Source organism: Copidosoma floridanum, unplaced genomic scaffold (assembly GCF_036245765.1).
Source record: "Copidosoma floridanum isolate Cflo_tuat_1 unplaced genomic scaffold, Cflo_Japanese_pri ptg000025l, whole genome shotgun sequence".
NCBI classification, from domain to species: domain Eukaryota; kingdom Metazoa; phylum Arthropoda; class Insecta; order Hymenoptera; family Encyrtidae; genus Copidosoma; species Copidosoma floridanum.
In genome coordinates this window covers 1,630,040-1,650,206 of record NW_028321902.1, presented here as the reverse complement: position 1 = coordinate 1,650,206, position 20,167 = coordinate 1,630,040, and the positions used below count along the sequence as shown (strand labels likewise).

The window sequence follows — 20,167 nt, the reverse complement described above, 5'->3', positions numbered from 1 at the left end:
TATTTTCTGTTGTTTCATGCGTAATTTTAAGTGTTTCAATAATTTTTAGCCCGAGGAAAAGATCGCAAAGATTTTAATCGCGACGAAAGCCTCTTTTAGTGAAATTAAACCGAATTATGCTTTTGGCACGAGCTCCTGACTCCCCGATGTTTCGCGCGAGTTTATTTTATTCTGTTGACGTGTCGCCCACCAAGTTTTCTTTGGCACTTGGCCCCTGCAGCGCTGACAGCAGCCTCAGACGGAAAAAAACACACACACCCACACACAGAGACAAAAGAAAACTTTTGCCATATTTTTCCTCCGCGCGCCTCAGCAAACACAGCGAGTACATAATTCCCCATCATCAGCATGATTATGGAAATTTCTGGGTGTTCCAAAATCATCATTGCATATTTGAGTTGCCGAAAAAAAAAATGCAATCAACGTCAAACCATTTAGCATAGACGAACACCCCCCCCCCTTCCTTCCGAGGGAGACAGCCACATTATTGTCCATGTGTGCCTATGCGCGACGAAACGTATATAATTTGAAATTCATTTTGGCCGAACGTGACAACTCCCACGAACGAGCGCGGAAATTTGAATTCACGTGCTGTCGCTGCAGCAGTGGTGGGAAAAACGTCAAAACGAGCGATGAGATGCGAAATATTGCGGGAAAATTAATGAGCGGACGTGACGTGGCGTCGAACCGGTATAGCTTTGATTACGAAAGCGCGTAAGGTTGTATTTTTTCCGCACCGGGTGGTGTTGGGCCGGAAACGTTTCGATTTCACTGATTGCGCCCCCCCCCCCAGATTATCGGGAATAACCATATATTTGAATTTGTGGTTGGAATTTTCATCTCCACCATGTCTTCTATACACAAATTCATACTTTTAAATACATGCAGATATCATTTTTGATACCTGCCAATGGACATCCCAATGTTTCATGACGATTCCAGCTTGTTTCGTACTCCACCAAGTCTGAGGCTCTACCCAAGAAAGCATTATGTAAAGTTTGGTCTTATGACATTGGTTGCATTTAACTGGATTATAAAGAAGTTCGGTTGACGTCATGGTTCATCGATTTTCAAATGTAATTCTTGTATACTTGGGTAAAATCTGTCTACTTTGATCATTGGTGATACGAGGTAGTTGTCATGGTGAGAATCAATCAATCATAACACAAATGACTAATGTACAACAGACCATGATGATTATATCTTCAAAGTACTATTTCCAGGAGGAATTACGTCCATGTGTAATATATTTACAGTTTCATTCCATTAGATACGATTGTTTTACATTTTTGCTTTGTTTTAAAATTATCAGGCTAAAAGTAGCCATACCGTTGGTTTAAAAGTAGTCGAAGTTGTCTTCGTTAGTGTCATTGCAATCCAAATTCCAACATTCACAAGCAAGGTGTTGATTCCAATGGATCAAAGACTTCTCTACAGTCTTTTTCCATTCGTTGCTTACATTTATTACTTTGCCCTTTGCAAAGCATTGTGTTTGTCTTATTTATTTCTCTTGTCCTTCTGGATCTATTCTCAAGTTTCTCGTTTAATGCTGGAACCTTACCGAGATTAGTATACCTTAGATTTACCTACACTGGTTAGAAGGAGGAAAGTATGGAACTGTACTCATCGTAATACTAGAAATATCAGTCTTATTCATGTAGTCTCTAAAATGTTGGAAAAGACTGGATTTTTTTCATCTCTAATTCTACAGCTCAGTTAATAATTTTCAAGACTTGTACACGTCATGAACTACGACCAAAAGTAGAGAGTTCAAATATCCATGACATGGCGTTCATGACGACGGTTTCGTATCACAGCTGATCAGCAATCCTTTAATTCTGAAAACAAAACAACCCGTGCCGTACAAGAGCCCCATAATAATAGCTACGGGGTGCAATTCCCTGTATCCTCTAAAATCAATTTGTCTTCCCAGTTAGACACGAGAACCGTGACAATGCACCGTTAACATTTTTTTTTTTTTCGTCCAGAGCTGAAATCCAAGTAACACCGTAAAGCCTCGGTGAACCATGTACATACCCTTTCGTACGCTCAGAAAATCACGCGGCCATCCGTAAAACAACAGCCGGCACCGCTATTCTGTGATTCCGCGCTATCGGCGTAATAACACGTTGTAAGGAACGGAAAATCCATACGCAGAAAGATCGGATAAGAAAAGCCGTAGGCCACTGTGTACACACACACGTGTACACGTTGCAATAACAGCAGCAATGAAAGAGAAAAAAGTATGCAATCTCAATCCTGGGATCTTTAGTGCGGATTATGTAAGGTCGACGATATACACGAGATGGACGGAGGGAACTACGGATCGATCGGGTGCGACGATCTGGAATTGCTGTAATTGCCGGTTCGGAAGTTAATTTGAATACATGGCTGACGATTGTTAAAGCTTTTTTTTTTCTCCTAACTGTCCATCGAGATATAGTAGATGGCGTGATGCGTCGCGTGAAAAATTGAAAGTAAAAAAATTTCGCTGGGCGTGTGCAACAACAGAGTGCCGGGTTAACAAACGAGACATCGTGTAAAACAAGCAATTGCGATGGTAAATTTAAACGAAAACAAACTGGTTGCACGGCCGATCGTGCGGCACGCGATTCTTATACACGACTGCGGGGACAGGTTGTTGCTTTTAAAATTTACACTTGGCATTGCGCTGCACGTGACTGATGATTCGATAATCAGTGGCTCAATCAAAGATGATTAATTGCGTAATGTGGAGGGGTCGTTATTGTCGTCTTTTTGTCATGAAAAATTTTATTGTAATGTGGTCTAAAATTACTTTGCAAGTAACAGCTTACGTAACGCAATTAATCCTTTTCTGGATTAGTTAAACCTTGCCACAAAAACATCACCTAATAAGATACGTATACAATGTATTCATTGCCATTGAACCATTAATGTTTTAACTCATGACTAGAAATTACACACTCGCTACTCGATGCGTACATATATGTACGACAATTGTTAAAATAGATCGAACAAATATAGTTACTTTTCAATGTTCAGACGTAAGAAACGTAGTGCTTCTGTTGGCATCGTGCGATCGCTGATGCAATACTGTGACATGATACATCCAGACAGGCACGCCACGTCTCCTTCCCCTTTCCGCCCTCCTTTATTCCTTACAGTTTCGCTAATATGATGAATGTCACAACTGTACCCCCCATTCTGTCCTGCCAAAACTTAATTAAAAAATTAAACGATACAACTATTGTCTCACAACCAACAGCTGAACGACATCAAAAACATTATAAAAAAAACCTCTTTCTTACTAATCGTCTCTAGAACACGCGTGACTATTGTTAATTTCGTATCTTATATGCTGAAGGTATGTCAACTGAAACCAGAGAGTAGGTAGAAACAAAAAAAAAACGCCCCCGGCACTGTTGTAGCTTGTTTATTCTCGTCATTTCCGTAAAAAAGTCTCGACAAAGCGCGGACACATATATACATACCAGTTTTACGGAGATTACAGTACACCAAACCGGATACCGAAAGCGCGTGTACATAAAAGCATAGCAAAAGTGCCAGGGCGTTAATCTCGGGATATGCATTATCCCGGGCTCGCGCGACGCTGATATACTTTTCCCTTAACTGTAATCTAATAAGGAGACAAAGCGCAGTCTTGGCAGCGAAAGAAACAAAGGCACCCCCCGCGTACATTGTGTGCTCGCGAAAAGGAAGCGAGGAAAATAATAATTATCGGACCTGCGGGGGGGGTGGGGGGCTGCTGTACAGCGTCGGGGGTTTCTTTTTCTCGCTAGGAGTAGGAAGGGAATTCGCAAGGCTTGGATTTATGGTGGTTCGCTGAATAATGGAGTCCGACGGGGAAATGCTAATTTTCGGGAGTACCACGGCGCGGGAATTATCGGGGATTTCCCTGTTTACGATCCTTCTTCGCGGCTCCTACGGGAATTCGCGGGAAGTAGGAAGGGATTATCAGCCCTGCCGATCCTGCGGTTATTATTTTTCGTCCTTTCGCGGAGTGTGACAATGTATACAATGTACCGATGGGTTGTTCTTTGAAAAACAAGTCAACGATTTTTCACTTGTTGCTGTTCCAATGTAACAAGCAAACCACGGACTCGTACAAAACAGGACGGGGTCGTATTAGACAGAAGAAATGGGAGTAGTATGAGCTAATTCCCGGTGTTAGGTAGGTACACGCGAGAAAAAATGGGAAGGAAGCGATTATGCGTCGCGAATTTATCGTCGTGGACTGCCATACTCCATCCACACGTACGAGGTACTCGTATACAAGAGCATAGAGAAGGTGAGGGAAGGGGGGCTCTGCAGCAGGGTGCCAAATTAAATTGGCCGCTCGGCGAATAAAGCAGCGACTAGCGCGGCGACGAGGGCAGATGTATATTTTTCGCAGCAAGAGGACGGAAAAATGTGGATGTGTGTATAACGGAGAGCGCAAGGAGACGTAGGAGGGATAAGTGAATCAGTTTTCCGAGCAAACGCCGGGCGTGCGTCGTGTATTTTTGCGCGCTCACGACTGTATACCGTTGTGGGTGGAGTGTAACGGCGAACGAGGACAGATATGTATATGTATAGTGTTTTACAGGATGCGTGTTTTTGCTCGGCTGATGGATGATGTTACGTTTTCTATAAGCAGTTGGGGTGGAAAATTTTTCTATTTCTATGTGTGCTTTGGGCTTGCTCTTCGTTGGTAATTGATTTGAAACAAATGTATATTTTTTCGCACTGAGTTGGTGTAGTTAAACTTCGAGTGCTTGCACTACGTGGGAAAAGTGACCTATGTAATACCGTGCGTGAAGTGGCGCAAGTAATATACTTGTACACGAGTATTCGCGCACTGATGCACGAAAGGGCACTCGAAGACGTATGACAACCTAAGAGCGAAGCCAGAAATTTACACATACTGTGCCTGAAGTAACAATGATTTCGCGAACTGTACTCACAACCAATCTTAACTTGTCAAACTTTTGTTGACTGAAACATACCTGGAGGACAAGCAATGATAATTAGTGACAAGATGCTTTAGTTGAAGTACAAGTAAATCTAAAATTATTATCAATGACAACCTAAAAATGGGATGAAAAATTACGGACCAATGATTTTTTAGACTACCTTTGATATATTCGCTCAGAAATTTATTTTACTGTAGATAAAGCCTTTATTTGGTGCCATTATACAGTTAGTCTTACTATATTCATATCAATCACAGTTGGATAACTCTGAAAGTTTACTGTAGAAATAATAAAAATTTCTGTTTAAAAATTTTACATTCGTCTCCCTTTCAAATATGGGTGGATTACAAAAATCCTCAAATCTAATGCAAACTAGGACGTTCAACCTTTCCATACTCACAATTTTACAATATTTTAAGACGATGTAATTTGTACTTCAGTTTTTAACATACTTCTTATTCATTAATTTTTTTTTATTTTGTGTTGTTAGCCTTTTCATAAGCACTATGTGGCATTTTGTAGCTTTGCATCACTACTCATTTCATTAATTTCTAAAAATAAGTAATTTTTATTTTAAAATTTACATCTGTAATAAAGCTTTATATTATTTTGTTCACAGCAATGTTAACGTACACAATAAATATTCCACTTTGTCTCATTTATCAAAAACTTACTCACAATAGTTTTGCAAGTCCATCAAAGCCTATATACCATCAGTAACGCGTTATCAATTATCACAAAAGCAACCAATCAGAATCGTTTTATTTTGTCAATAAATCGAGGTGTATGATTTTTCGAAGGTAGCAATTGAGTTTTTGCTTTATAAAAATTTTTAAAATTATAACTACTAGCTAATTTTAATAAATTCTTATTGATTTTGTAAAGTTTATAATTACACAAGCACTAATTGCTAAAGGCATTTTTTCTAAGTAAGAGGAATTAAATACTTGCACTTGCGGTCTTTTACTACTTATTTCAACATCACTGTTTTATTCAACAAAAAGTAGTTTTCAAACAACTTTACTCTGTCAGTTTGAATAATTAATACAATATAAGCGATTCTAAGTAACAAAAATATATATGTTACAACAATTTCAGCTTAACTACTTGCAGTTCATTTATACCTTACTACGATAACATCTCGCAGAAACAAAAACACTAATTTCAACTCCAAATAAATCTCTGACTCCCATTTCTTGAAAAGCACAACAAATGAATCCAACCAGCAACAAACACCCTCAGTAGCTGTTCCAAGGCACGGCTCAAAAACAAGAGTAAACAGCCAGATAATATAGCGACCCCTAATGAAGATTTATCATCGTTTATTAGATCCTCGAAAAAGAGACAGTATAGCGTCAGTACCCAAAATGTACAACCAATCGATCCTAGACGAGGACCAAGAAAAAAAAGCTCACACGTGAGCAGCTCCCCATGCAAAAAAATGCTCGGATCCACAACTCTCGCGATTCGTAGACGCAGGGCAGCAAAGACGACACGATAAATCGCGAGAGCGGCCCGGCGAAACGCTTTAATCGAAAGCTCCCGTACCGCCGTATCCTTAAACGGAAGCGCGCGCGTTTACGCCCGAGGACGTTAAATCGGGTTAAACGCATGGAAAAGAAGAGGTTGAGTCGAAGAGGGGGGGTAGGAAATGTGGATCGATTTTATAGTCCGACAAGCGGTGGAGGAGTGTGTTTCGGTGGTGGTGGCCGCCTCGGCGAAAATAGACCTTAAATCGAGCCGAAGCCGTTCACCCCTGGCCCGCCTCCGCGCATAATGGACCCCGACATCGCGGTTCTCTCGAGCGGATTATGCGCTTTGTGTGTTACACGTACGCGAATGAACTAAATTTTCTTTTTTTCTCTCTTTTTTTTTTTTTTTTTTTTTTTTTTTTGCTGTCGATAGGTACAACGTGTATATGACGACAAGAATAATTTTTATATGCTTACACGTCTGTTTTTACATTCGGAGGTGGATTCTTGCAATGGAAGCTTGTGCTTTATGGAGTGGAGCTCACGTGTTTGCTCGTATTTTTCAGATGTTACTAAAACTTGATTTATAATGTGGGAAAAAATTTCTATTTTTCATTCATATTGTTTTTTTATTTTTTATAAAACCATACGACTCTACCTCAAAATCGTAGAAATAAATACATTAGCTGTGGGCATAGCGAATAGCACTAGAGCAACGCAAAATCTCGTCTTTTTCCTATAAAAGAGAAATTAAAATAAAGTCTTTTGAAGGATGACATGATTAACTTAAGCTTCTTTCGAAACAATGTTAAACTTTGGTGATTAATACAACGAAAGAATTCATTATTGACAGTTTTATGTTGACTCTATGATTGGATTGACTCTAACACAAGTTACTTATTACAACGATTCAAACATATATTCATTCACGATGAAAAAAATTTATTTCATGACTGTGATGTTTTTTTTACAATCATATGACTACATCTCAAACGATACTCGTAGATAATAAATAACGGATGATTGTTCTTGTTTTCAATGACAATTATTGCATAAAATTTTTAAGAAGTAGCGCTAAACTTGACGAAAAAATATCTAATTAATAATGTTGAATTCAAACCAAAGGTAAAATGTCAAATAGTAAACACATAATTTTTTTTTTTTAATTGCCGAGAAAAAAAGTGACTTAAATACTTTTATTTGTATGAAAATAATGACTTGTAAGTAAGTGTACTCAGCAAATCTTTTGAATGACAGTAAACTTGATTGTAAGTGTGCAATCAAAATAAATAAAATACTTGTTACAAAAATGTAAAACAACAACTTATAATTTAAAAATTTAAAAAGTAAAAAAAAAAAGAGAGAGAGAATTTTCCGCACAAGCTTGAGCCAATATACTCCGCAGCGTCCAAAAAGCCAAGAAAACCAAGAGAGAGAAAGAGAGAGAGAGACACAGAGAGGCAGAGGGGGAAACTCGCCCGCGAGCGCGTGAAAAGGCGAGGAGGCGTTAGGACGCGATCTCTTCATATCTCCGCGGTAATATCGAGCGGATGAGCCGGCGCAGCCTCCATACACACGTAGACATGTACGGCTTTCCTCCCCCTTCTCTCTATTTATTTCTTGATGCTCTACTGGCACGTACATGTGCACGTGTGTGTGTGTGTGTACTTTTCCCCCGTCCGATGTATTCTTCGTGCAAAATTTAATATCGACTCTTGCTGGCTTTATGAGACTGAATTTTTTTTCTCTCTATTTTGTGTTTATGGTGTATCTATTTGTTTTCTAAGTGATTTCGAGAGATTGAAAAAGTAATAAGAAGACAAGGGCGCGTATTTTTTTAATTTTACAATATTTGTAACTGTGCATACCTGAAACTTTTCAGAAACATGTGGAAGCACTTTATTATCTCTATATAAGCAGTTTGAAGTCTTTTGACTGAAAATTTTTTTTTCAAGTGACAGATTTTCTGTTGTGCAACTTTTTTAGCCTTTCAATGTCCTACTTTTAGATTAAGAAGCAAATTACGAAAAAAGGGTTAAATTAAACAGTAAAATTTTAATTGATACACAAAAGCCACCCGAAGTTATTTGAAACCATCTATGAACTTCAAAGCTATCGAAAATGATTAAATGACTTTCAAAGTAAATGGAAGTCATACAACATCCTCTAAAGTCTCTCAAAGATAATCAATGTCGTTGAATTTATTTCAAAGTTTTTCAAAGACTTCAAAAGTCATGATGAAAGTCAATTAGTCACTTCTGGAATCCAACAAAGTTTTTCTTTTTTTTTTTTAATGTTTATAATGCGGAAAACTTCAAAAGACTTTTAGAATTTTTTTTTCAATAACTTCGCAGCCCTTGCGGGCATGCAGGTACTTACCAGAACTTTTTTTTTAAGTAATACTTTGACGTTAAATTCAAAAAGCTTAATGTTTATTAAAATGTTTTTTTAAATAAAATCTTGTAGTTTGTTTAAAACTTGTAAAAATCCTTTGTCATAACGTTCAATAATATCAGCACGATTTTCTTAGTGTTACGCAAAATTTATATTATATTCATACAAATAGACAATTAAATGAAAGATACTTGTTATTCTGTACGAAATTTACTTTCAAGTAAAAAAAAGATCTTATCACCTGTACAATCCAGAGTATACCATTTGTTAAGCTATCTTTTTATGAATCACTATTAAAATAACTAAATTTTATGCAAATTTAATGTAAAGTATATAAAATATATTTCATGATTTTTAACAATAAAAATATTTAACGCTAAAATCTAACATAAAAATACAATTTAGCTTCATCATTTTTACTGTTTTTTTTTTTAATGTTGGCGCAAGCACACAAAAAAAATTTAATTAAATACGTCAAAAAATATCAAAAAAATATTGAACGATTCACTTATTAAAATTGAAAAAATAATGTAAATGTTTACTTAAGAATATTACTTACAGTATCTTACATTTTATAAATACAAACTAAACTATAGTAATATTGAAAGCTAAAGCTACATTGGGTTGAATACTTTTAGAGCAGTTTATGAATCTTTTTAATTTTTTTCTTTGTTGCAAGTACAAACAGAAAAATACATCTCTAAGATTCTATAAAAAATAATATCGAAAAAGTACTTGCCAATGTATAATGAAAAAAAATTAACACCAATTCCTGACAGCACAATTGCACAATTCATTCCGCTCATAAATTTCACTTCTTTGGTAAAAAATTCGTAAAAGGTATTGGCTAGCACTTTAAAAAGGTAAACATGGTCCAAGTGAGAATTTTCCATCGAAAAAATTCACAAAAAAATTCACAAAAAAAAAAAAAAAAAAAAAAAACGAAGCAACAAAAAAAATCATGTTCGTCGACTGCCCTATGTTCCCCGAGCGTGCGAGAAAAAAAAACCCCCGTATCGGTAATTGCCGGGCTCCTTGACGCGCTGGAGCTCGCAAGCTGTTATTAAAGCTCGTAACTTCCGGACCCGGAAGAAGGCGCGCATCGATCCTTGCCCCCTTTCGCTGCAAGTCCAATGACTTTCCGCGCACCCACGCACACACTTCCGTGCCCTCGCGCATCGATCAGTCGCCCAACGAGGGCTGGCGCTTTTTTTTCCCCTCGCCCCATCAAGTATCTCAAGGGCCGTCGGGCGATTTTACGGACGCGATTATCGCGGGTCGCTTTAATCGATTCCGAATGAGTTGAGACTTTCAGGGGAGTTTCTAAAAAACAAGTACCACCCACTGTCACGTGGGGTTCAATCGATCCTCCGCACGTGTCGAAGAAATAATGAGGATCGAAGTTGCCTTGGAGAAACGAAAAAAAGAGACACCGATACAAAAAAAAATAGAGTCACCCGTCGAGACTATATTTTGAGGTCGTTGGGGCGACTGTGTATACGGCCCGAGTGTGTTTGCCCAGCACTTTCATTAGCCCTGCTAAAATTACTATGTAGTTCAAACGGTATATATTTATATACGTGTACACGTGGAAAGGGGTGGCAAATATCGATGATGGTTAAATAGCTGTTCATGGCAAAGTTCAATGAGAGGTTCGAGGATATTTTTGTGATGTTTGTTTATATTTTATTTTTATGAATGAAACAGGTCGGGCAACAAGTTATGCTTTATGATTGAAGCAGTGAGCGGTGGGTGCAAAAAAAATATAGATTAATAATGTAAATATTTTTCTTGTTGCGCTTTCCGTTTACATGACAACGTCGAATTGGATGTCAATAATCAAAGAGATGATTGACACTTGATCGATGGGTTGACACTTTATTCCGAACAATATTTTTCACGACACGATATCCAAACATGTAATACACGATCGTTGATATCTCTCATAGGTAAACAATTTTCGATCGCTTCCAAATAAAATATTTTTTCTGCAAACTAAGTGCTAACCATAATTGACTTTTGTTTGCATATAACAATGCAATACCAAGAACTTTTACTTATTTTCCTTTTTGAATTTTTTCTGATAATAACTTCTGCTGATGAAAAAAAAACTTTTCCAATCCTGTGTGTCATAATTATTGGTAAAGAGTAACTTTCCTTTTCGACACAAGTAGAAAAAAATATACTTGAGAAGCATCCATACCAAAATAACCAAAAAAAAAACCAAAAGATCGATATCAGAAAAACGTAGTTTCCCATATTATTTCCAAACTGATTTGCACCTACACGTTCTGCTTGAAGCCGCGCGACAGAAAATCCACCATGTCAGCAGCAGGTACAGCCCATCCATCCATACAGCAAAATAAAAAAAAAAAATAAAATAAAAAAAATGTGGACAGACGAGCTGGACAGCTGGGATGGCATTATTGCTTTCCGCGAAGATTGGTGGGGCCCGCTGGACGTTACTTAACCTTGTGGAAATATTACGCTTTTTTGGTAAGGGGGGAAGGGAGTGCAGGGGGTGCAGAGAGAGTCGAAAACGAGACGGAGAAATTGGATGGCACGCGGGGAAGACGAGAGGGACGTGGGATCGCCGATGGACGGTGGAATGATTAATGTCGAGGAGACGGACTGCCGGCTATTGTCGAGGGATGAATGGGGATGCGGGTGCGTCGAGGAAAGGTATTTTTGGGCTCAAGAGAATGCGTCTGTGTGTGATATTCTTTCTGTTTTTTTTTTTTTTTTTTTTGATGGATCAAAAAGTAAAAGTTTTGGTTGTGCGTTAAGTCAAACACATTGGATTTAATTATAGGGGAGTTCTGTCAAGAGAATTTGGATCGAAGATTGGCTGGGAGATAATTATTTCGAGAACAAACCAACAGCAATAAACAATCTCATATATGTACGTGAGGGCAAATAAAAGAGATAGCATCGATAGTTCATCGAGTCTCACGCGGTATTGATGCAACATCGATAGCGAAGTAAGGAGTTCATTTTTGTGGCTTACGTCACGGAGCTATTTTCGCTCATCGGGCTACCGAGAAAAGGCTTGTGCGCCAGCTGGCCCGCTTGAACGAGATAAGCTGGATGCTGTAAAGAGAAGGAAATGGAAATGGCCTTTTGGAAGAGAGAAGGTGAGCCGTTTGGTTGCATCACAGGGCTATTTTTGACTTTATGGTAATGGAGATTACTCAGAAACCAAATCCTGTTTATTGTCACTGCTGGCTGATTGGAGATGTAACTTTTGGATATATTTACATTGGGAAAATATCGATGGTTGGTCACGATATTTATACAACTTATTGAAATAGATTTTATTTGTAACCTTCTTTTTTTCTTTTTTTTATTAATAATAATATACTAATATTATTCAAATGACATTGACAAAACGTAAATACGTAAGTTAATAATGTACCACGACCTGACAGATCTAGAAATGATGTGAAGCCTCATTTTCCTACAACTTGGCATTGCTGTAGACTAAGTTTTACTATAGTATAATTATGTTTAGGTTTGGCAAAATTTACCCCAAAATTATACAGATATGACCAAACTGACACCCTGTCAGTGAAATAAACTTTTGTACTGCATCATTTCTTTATCAGATGGTAACGTTCAGTTGTACAACTATTTGTTTCTATCTCTTTTTGTTTATTTATTTAGTTTTCGAGGTCAAAGCACCCGCGAATCATAAAAACTCCATCGCTTGGGCTACACGGACCGTCAACTCTTTTACCGAATAATTAAAGCTCAACAAAAGGTCGTACGGGAGAAAAAAAAATTACCCTATCCCACCAATTTAAAACAGCATCCAAATAGCCATTCAACCCTCAAACGCAGTCATTAAAATTGGAGCCCCCCCCCTCTAAAAAAAAATCTACCCAGCGTCCTCTCCGAAAACTCGCATTACATCTGTTAATTAGACGAGCGCAATTTCCCCCGGCAATTTCCATCCACGCCCCCACCCATATTTATATACCAAGGCCTCGATCGATCCCGTACCACTTTCTGTGTATAGGTACGCGATAAATACACACACACACACACATAGAGCTATTTAGGCACAGTCGTTTTGTCATTAGCGTCTCCCTCCCTCTTATTCTGGTTGTTTCTGTCAGACTTGGCAATTCGAAATCTTGACGGTGTTTAATTTTCCCCGCAAACGCAACTCGCCCACGTGGTTTATTACACCAGGCTCTGAAATTTAATAGGTCGATACATCAGCGAGTTCCCGCGAGTTGCGCTACTTTTGTTTAGCGGTCGCTTCGAAAAATTGAAACTCGTTTGCGAGGCCCTTTTCCTTTCATTTGGCTTGAAATTTATTTATTTTTTATTTCTTACAGAACGTTGAATTACGAAAGATATTGTGAACTAGCCCACAGAAACATAATCGAATGGTATTAAGCACAAGTCATGCGTGTACGGGATTTAGAAGAGTAATCAAAGCTTTCTTCTTGAAATTAAAGTAGTGTAATGTCACAAAATTTTTATAAACTTTTCTCATCGTGTCTAATTATTGGTGTGCTCTGAGACAACATTTTAAACAAACTCTGTTGCAAAATGCCACTATAAGTTACACACAAAAGCAGATAAATTCAATGTCTAATTATTCTACCTCGGTTCAGTCTTGACACACTCATTTGCGTACTCTCTAAGAAATTCAGTTTTTGCTAGAGTGGACGAGGTTAAGGATTAGGCATTTTAATCTCAAAATTGTTATTTTTTCTCATCACATGACAACGATAATTAATACGACCAAGATTTTACGTTCCACTCATCGGTCCACCTGTGATTATTGCAAGTGTACTACTATTATTTTGTCACATGTTTATCCACTTCCAAGTGGTCTACAATTTTTTACCGTACGATAGCTTGTTTGCTTGCAAAATCTATCCAAACTTTTTTAAATGTCTTGTTTTATTTCGATTTGGTTACAACTGTTTTTTTTAATTATACTTATAGATCTGTAATACTTCAATTTGGAGTAACACTTTTTGCGTATCCATGCGTAAATCGTCTTTACACCTCCTATATTTTTTATACAAAAATAAAAAAAAAAAAAAAAAAACCGGTATCGAGAAATGACAATTTTGGTGACGAGTCCATTCCCCAGCACCCTCTCTGCAACGAGCCAATGCACACAAATAAATAACAAACACACGAATCATCTACGGAACGGCCTCAGGTGCACCCGAAATCATCAGCGCCCACGGCATCCATCCATCCTTACCTTCGCAGCCAGACCCCCTGGATTTATTTGGCACGTCTGGCCGAGAGATCCCTATATTGACCTATGCGAGCCCGTTATTCGTAATACACATGCACCGCAGGTGTACGCAAACGAGAGAGAGAAAGGACGTGCGAGTTATGCTGTATGCGTGTACCTAACTATGAAAGGAGAGAGAGAGAAAGAGAAATGGCACGGGAAAGCGGACATGTGTACGACAAATCCTTCGGGATTATAGGGGCATCGAGAAAGGAAGCGCACGGTGCACATGCCTGAGAGCGCGTGAGCCAATGCTGAAATATATACGATCGTCCGAATGTATATGGGCATAGAAAAGGGATGTGGGTGAGCAAGTACGCGAGTACCATGGAGCTCGGCGGGGTGTACGTACACAGAAAGGCAATCTCGATGGATGCTTGTGAGCTTTGATATGCAACTTTTTTTTTAAAGCTGCACTTTGTGTGTGTCGATTTTAGGGTTACGTGTAATGCAAAAAACACTCGCGGATGCATATTGAGAATTCAACAACTTAATTGCAATGAATGCAAAAACAGTTTTTAAATGTAGCTTGAATTTTTCTCTATCGATTGGCAAAGGTTTTTATTTACTCATTTGGCGCAGCAGTGGGACAACATCAATTGGAATCGATAGAAATAGTCGTACACTAGGGTACGATAATATCAATAAGTCATTTAAAACAGATGGTGTTTCAGATTATGTGTGCCCTTACATGAACCATTTACTTGTATAAACTTAGGTTGACAGTCACCTCAACATCTTAGATTTTTCGGTGTGTACAATTAAGTTTTGTTTTTAGTAGTAAACTGTGAAACTTTTGAAACGTGTGTCGTAATATCTATAACTTTGGTAAGAAGACATAATTTCTTACTCTTAATGTATGGCCCACTGTAGGAACTAGAAAAAATTTGTATCAGGGTTATTGTACATTATTTGATGCTGCACACCTCGTTACTACAATAATCCATCAAACAAACGTATCATTAACGAAATCATGAAAGACGCTCCAGACGTATAATTCTACCCCGGACAGTGAAAAACACGTCGGTCTTGGTGCCTCACCGACATGCCCAGCATCAACAAGCTACAACAGTGCAAGCCCTACACCACAAAGCCCCTGGCAAGTTCAACGTCGTTTAATTAACCTCAATTAATTTCTCATTAAGTTGGACAACTAGCAATTAGATGCGTTTTACGCCAAGATAGATGTTGCTATTTTGACCCGACCAAAGGGGTTAGTTTGGCCAACTCGTTAAACGCGTCCTCTACGGAGTTTAATACATACAACCCCGGCCTCTCTTCTTCTTCCTCCCTCGCCGCGCTGCCTCTCGCCCTAGTCTACCCCACCCCCCCGAGGAATTTCATTATTTACGAGTAATTACGTTTTTTCGTCATTCCAAGCTTTTTTTGATACTGTTATTGAAGGTATACAATGAAGCGCAAACTTTTTTATTTTTTATTTAAATACGATGCTTCAAAAACAAAAATTTCAATTTCTTGTAACACTCCAATATCAAATCTTAGCCTGAATAGAATTAGCTGCAGGTGATCTTTTTTCCCTCAAGCTAGTACCTATACACTTCCCAAACTTATTTCCGCCCTGTTTCCACGCTCAAATAAAAAGGAAGAAAAAAGCATCCCTCGATTCTCTAATTAAAATTCCTCAGCTCCTTCCCTCGGATTTCAAGGTCGCAGACAAAGTCCCTGCGAGCGAGCAAATACGAGTCTTTCGTCTCTTTTCCTTCTTTTTCTCCAAATAGAATTAATATCTCATCGAAGCTCTCCAGTCACGAAAACGTGCGGATGACACGCGACCAAGAGACACATGGAGTCGCGCAAGCGCGATGGGTTTGGCTTCTTTTATCTTTCCGTGTTCGGTCTTTCGGATTGGAATCGAATCGCAAGCGCACGTGCGCCACGAAAAACAATTGGCTTCGTGTCTTCGTCTTGTGTGTATATATATGTACGTACCTTCGTACACTTTCCTTACGACAAAAAATGCAGGACACAGGGTTACTTCCTTCCACTTCTCTTATTTTTTTCATCCACACGTTTTACACACTTGTCTTTTTCAGTATGTGTGCTCATGTGGATGTCTTATTGTTATTTTTTGGGAGATTTATCATACAGTCAATAGATTTTTTTCGACTGATAAACAGTGTGAATTAACAAGAATACTTTGGACAACGAAATATTTGATTAAAGTAAGTTGTACATCTAAAAAATATACATAAAAATGAATCGTCCTATGAAAGTTGTACCACTGATTTTCGACTTACTTGTTTGCATTTATGTTTTTCAACACCAAATTTCCTAAACAAACGAACATAACCTACAAACATGACCATCGAAACATATCATTAAAAGCATTATCATCTGTACATAAATTTGCGAGAGAACCTAATATTACGAACTCCTCTGAATTGATCGCGTATCAAGGCATTTACCTTATTTACGATTAGGCAGTACTCTTACACAAATACGTTCGAGGCCCTAAACATAAAGTTGTAGGTTACGTAACGATAAAGTAAAAAACTTCTGGCAGTTTTTGCAGACTTAATCAAATAAATCGAGGAATTTTCGAGTACTACCGATTTCGGCTCATCTACCCCTATCGCAATAGTCTAAAGTATAAATACAGTATCTTTGGTTTTAGTTTCTTATTGCTCCAAAGTAACCCAACATTTTCAAGTTAATGATAGACGAAGAGAACAGTCAATGTCCATTAAAAATATTGTAAAATTTATAAATGAGTCTTTTAATTTACACAGTATTTGTATTAGAATGAATTCAGTATTTTTATAATTCCTAACTTCAGTGTATCCAACAATTGTAAATTTTTTCAATCGAATGAAAAAACATGAGCTTTTTTTAAAAATATTACAAAAAAAAAGTCTTTAATCACAAAATCACCAAGATCCATTCCAGCCGATAACCCATCGTGTACACGCAAGTGCAATCTCATCCCGAGAATAGACAGCGAGAACAAAGCAATACCCGATAACCTGATTCTCAAAACAATCGGGAGAATATCGAGCAGTTCGCAACAAACCTCTCGAGAACATCTGCTCCCCCGGCCTTATCGCTACCACTACTAATACTACACGCTGCTACAACTACCATTTCGCCCGTCTTATTCGCTTCCTTTTTGTCACCTCTTTCTTTAAATAAAAGAAAAGAAAAAAAAAAAAAAAAAAAAGAGTCGTCACAACCGAGCTTGCGACTTGTAATACTGCACATGTTGGCACACGTGTCGCTCTTTCGTATATATACGTATAAAGTCTCTCCAATAGTTTTTCCAGGGAAATCCGAGAGCACTTCATTCGACGACTACTACCGCTGGCGCTTATTTTGCCTGCAACTCGCGCCACCCTCCCCCCACCCTCTCTTTCACCCTCGAGGAACATCTGACGCTAGAAAACTCCCAAGTTGCTTGGCTCATAATTCCTTTCACGTCTTTGTGTGTGTGAGTATTTGTATGGATGGGTAAGACGGTGTGGAATTGAGATTTCATTCCGAGAAAATCTTTTGGACGATTTCGAGGCATAGGCAATTTGACATTTCCAACGTTGAATATGGCTAGTAATTGCAAGGGCTTACGTTTTTTGGTTTGTGTCAATTGTTTTTTTTTTAATTTTTTTTTTTTTTTTTTATTAAATCTCTTTTTTTTATACTCCAGAAGATCTTGGCAAGTGTTTCAATCACAAATAAAATCACTACCGATTTTATGATCTCTAAAAAATTCGTACATGAATATGGATTTCATGGATGATCCCAATTATGCAAAAAAGCTTGGTTATATACCACGTGATCCGGATTTTCATGCAAATTTTTAAAATCTGAATAGGAAGCACTCGAATAATCTATTTATTTGAACAAAAACATCGATTGAATGAGATAGAGGATGCAGTGATTGGATGAAGTGAAAAGTGGTGCGTTTATGTTGGTGATTAAAACAAATAAAAAATGTTAAAAGTGGAGATATGAATGATGAAAAAGTTCGTAAAAGCTATTTTTAGTAACCTAATCAAAAGTGACTATACTTTTGATTACGAAAATTTAAAAAAAAAATCATTTCATAAAAAAATACGCATGAATAAAAAGTTCTTTTAAAAGACTTGCTAATCTCAAAAAAAAGAAAGAAAAAAAATTTCAATTAGACAAAATAAAGTCGAAAGCTATACTTAAATTTAACATAAAAACAATTAATTAAAGATGAATAACACTCTTCCGTCATGATTCAGTTCCGCACAAATTTCACAACTCTCAAGCTCCTCGACCCAAACCACGGAGCCCTAAAAAGTTGAAGCAATTAGAAGTGGAAAAAAAAAACAGGACGTAAAAACGCTATCTCTGCTAGAAGAAGAAGCCGGAAGGGACGGCTTTCAAGCCGACTTGTGTATACATATATCGAACATTCGTAAAGAGGGGGGGGGGCGAACAGCTTGAGGTCGGAGTAATATTTGCGCAGACAGGCGCGGAAATTACCCGTCCAATTGAATCGCAAACAAAATGAAAATTTGTTCGGGAGAGTTTTGATTGTACAAAGGAGAGAGAGAGGGGATTCCCTCTCTGCTTTTCTTCCCAAGAAAAAGGGGTGGGGGAAAGAAATAAGAGGAAGATGTATAATGGGAGCAAGAAGTGGGAAAGAAATGGTGGAAGGACCAAGGGGAGAACGGGGAAAGAGTTACGGAGAGTGATATAAAGCAGAGTTTGAGAAAACATAATGAGGGTGGAGACTTACTACTACTACCGGGAGAAATGAGCGGAATGTAAAATAGATGCTGTAGCTATGGCTGCGCAGTAGGCACGTGTATGTTTATTCTAATCAAATTATTAAAGTAAAAAAATACAGGTACTCGGTGCTTGTGAGATCGTTTATTTGCAACGTTTTCTTAACTTTGTGAATCTAAAAACCTAACCTCCAAATTTTTATGCTTTATCCAATCGTCCTCTAGTATTGAAAACTAACCTCAAAACGGACAAACAAACAAGAATCAAAGCTTTGTACTTTCTAGGAACCTATTCGCTGTTTTTCTTCTCCAACCATCCATTCTTAGAACGAATGGGGGTAATAAAGCAAGTGCCGCGCGCGTTTATAAGCGTTTCGACGAAGCGAGCAGCCAAGCTAACTGACTTGGCACCGCCTACGCTTAGCATATAGCTCCCAACGATGCGGCAGACCTGATAAATATTGCGACTCGCTGTTTATCAAGTAGCGGCAGCACTGGAAGAGAAATATAAGGGGAGGACTTCTTCTACACCTACTCTCTCTATCTTTTGCATTCGAGGCCGAATATCGACGATCTCAGCGGCGTTCGATAAAAATAAACCCAATTGTCGTCTATAATGAACTTGAATGGTTCAATTTATAGACTAGCACTTTAACTTTGATTTGTAAAGTGTAATATGGTTGGTAAATTAATTAGCAATGATAACAATAGGACTATAAAATACGAAAATGACATTTATAGAGTACATTAAATTAACTAACGAGAAATTATACAGCAAAAAAATTAACTGAACTCTATTTATACTAATAATATTTTTTAGTGAGTATAATGTATCATATTTAAGATGAGTCCTTACTTACTCTTTGCAATATGGAAGTCCTACGAATATTTGGATTTGTTAAAATAATTTAAATATTTTTCAACACTTTTAGTAAAAAATTCTAATGCAAAGACTTTTGTAAAAGTACGTCTTTCATCCTCACAATGTTTCAACGCAATATTATTGTTGGTTTGGATTCATATTGCATTTTTTCTGTTACCCTTGGTAGTACTAAATAAATGTAAAAGCATTTCGAAAAAAAAGCTCGTTTTTATTTCAATCAAAGTTACCACCTGGATTGGAAGACATCAACGCAATCATCTACATCCTCGTTGTATCCTCATAACTAGCCATGTCCTCGAATATTTACGGTTTTCATTCCTCGAAGGAAATCGATCCATTGCGTCTTCTTATTTTCTTTGTCTGGCCGCATACCCGTACACATACGCGCAGGTACGTTTTAACAACAGCTTGGGCACGAAATTGTGCGTACGTTACGGGAATGACTTGATGTATTGGCCGGAACGCGAGATGAAGTCTGGGATGAT

At 37.9% G+C, this 20,167-nt stretch overlaps 1 protein-coding gene across 1 annotated transcript in view; it reads right to left on the bottom strand.

The window, feature by feature from the left end:
• Window positions 1-20,167, bottom strand: part of bru3 (CUGBP Elav-like family member bruno 3) — an 825,259-nt gene that overhangs the window by 689,463 nt on the left and 115,629 nt on the right. The gene's annotated exons all lie outside the window — the stretch shown is intronic.